This window comes from Triticum urartu, chromosome 3A (genome assembly GCF_056163025.1).
Source record: "Triticum urartu cultivar PI428250 chromosome 3A, HENAU_Tu73, whole genome shotgun sequence".
Lineage (NCBI taxonomy): Eukaryota > Viridiplantae > Streptophyta > Magnoliopsida > Poales > Poaceae > Triticum > Triticum urartu.
The window spans coordinates 592267760-592270238 of NC_141875.1; positions in this window are offsets into that span (position 1 = coordinate 592267760).

Genomic DNA, 2479 nt, shown 5'->3' on the forward strand with positions numbered 1-2479 from the left:
GACGTATCAGGCGACTATTTCTCGCTTTAAGCGAGACTCCTTTCTGTTTCGCTGAAGAGCTTTCCTCTGCGATAAAGTTACCGGGTCGGGCCCGTTTTGGTTTTTTAGTTCGATCGCTCGCTGCGCTTTGTTTGCTCGTTCACTGGGCTGATTTTCAATCGGGTTCTTTCGTTAGCTGAGCTTCATTCGCTGGTTTTGCCAGATCTTCCGGTCTTTCTTGTTTTCTCACTAGTTTCTTCGCCTTTTCTTTTAAAATTATTTCTCTTCCTTTCTTCTCGGTTTTCACATGGTTTTTTCTTTCTTTTCTTTTTCTTTGTTTTTTGCCAGTTTTCGCTTCTTCTCTGTCTTCTTTTCTTTTCATTCTCGTTTCTTTTGTTTTTCTTAGGTTTTCTTGGTTTTCAATGTTTTTATTTTTTCCTTCTTTATCAGTTTTCATTGTTTTTCATACTTTCTACATTGGTTTTTTTCTGGTTTTATTTTTTAATTTTTTTTTGTTTTCATTGTCTTTTTGCATTTCTTTGTTTCTTTTTGTTTTCAAACTACACTTTTCATATACGTCAAGAACATTTTTCTTACACATGTAAAAAAATTCAAATATAAGATTATACTTTTTTAATAAATGTTCAGCATTTTTTCTATAGATATTTAACTTTTTTTATAAATTCTTAATTAAAAAATTCAAATACATGTTTAACAATTATTAATACATGGTCAACAATTTTTCTATACATATCTAACATTTCCAAATGTTTCATCAACATTTTTTAAATACTAGGTCAACATTTGTTTTAAATGCTTGATTTATATATTTATATACATGATTAAAAAATACATCATTTTCTTAATACATGGTCTACATTATTTCTATACACATTTGACATTTTTATATACATGGTAAACAAATTTCATCAATTTTTTAATACATGGTCAACATTATTTCTATAGACATTTAACATTTCAAAATGCTTGGTTGACATTTATCAAATACTTGTTCAACATTGTTTTTGAAATGCTTGATTAACCATTTTTATATAGATGATCAAAACAATTCATCATTTTTTAATACATGGTCACCACTTTTATATACACATTTAACATTTCTCAAATGGTAGATTAACATTTTTATATACATGATCAATATTTTTCTAATACTTGTTCAACATTTTCAAAATATTTGTTCAATCTTTTTCAAATGTTTTTTAAGAGTTCTTTTGAAATATAAATATAAATATATATATATATATATATATATATATATATAATATTTCAAGTATGAATAAGAGCACAAAAATAAAACAAAAAATGTAAAGAATAAACAGGAATAGAGGATGTGGCCTCCCATGCTCGTAAACCGCCCCTTCAGCGAGTCGGAAGGCAGACTCGCACCAGGCGAGATATAGGGGAGCCCGGCGCAAGGGCAGTAAACACGTTCCCCCGCTCGCTTTGTACCAGTCCATTGCGGGACAGGGCGGCACAGTTTTGTTTCTTCCGTTTTTTCCTACTTCGTTTTTGTTTTCTTCTTTAAAAACTTCGGGATTTCAACAAAAGTTTTGCATTTTAAAATCATAATTCTTTTAAAGAAGTTTGCAATTTTTATGAATGTTTTGAATTTCCAAAAAATCACAAATTTCGTACAAACACTAAATTTAAAAACTGTTTCGAATTTCAAAACATGTTCACCAATTTGGAAAACTGGTTGTGAATTTAAAAAGGTTCACAAACATAAAAAATTGAACCGATTCAAAAACATGTCCGCAGTTTTTGAAAATTGTTCCCAAATTTAAAAATATTTTTTTGACTCAATAAATATACACAATATGTGTGGCACTGTATTTAGTCACATTTGAGAAACCCGTATGGAGAAATTTCATAGTGATGGATTTTAGAGTCATTTGCTTACAAATCATCTGACATTTGCTACTTTCATCCAAATAGTGAAGTGAACTAAAATATCGTTCACATGCAATAAAGAACGAGCAATAAAATAATTAGAAATATGCATATTGATGTATGTAGTCCAGTAAGTGTTGTTGCAAGTAGTGGATTTATCTATCTTCACGGATGACTCAAGTAAATATTTGTATTTACTGATTGAAATATAAATTTTGATTTTTTGAATGTTTCAGAAGATTTTTAGAAGGAAATAGAAAATATTGTAACAAAAAAATTATATCTCTACAATTGGATTGCACAAAAGAATATTTGAGTTACAAATTTAGCAAATGTGTGATGAGCTATGAAAAATATTTTATAACTTGCACCTTGATGACGATCACCACTTGATATCATCTTTCATGGGTTATATGAGATCTTTCCCTTAATGCAAGCCCATAAAAACATTTCCAAGCCCACATAGAATTCTCACGTAGACCATGGGTTAGTACACAAAGCGTAATGGACAATGCTTACCGTACCATGGAATCACTTTGAAGAAAATATGCCTACAGACAATAATAAAGTTGTTATTTATATTTACTTA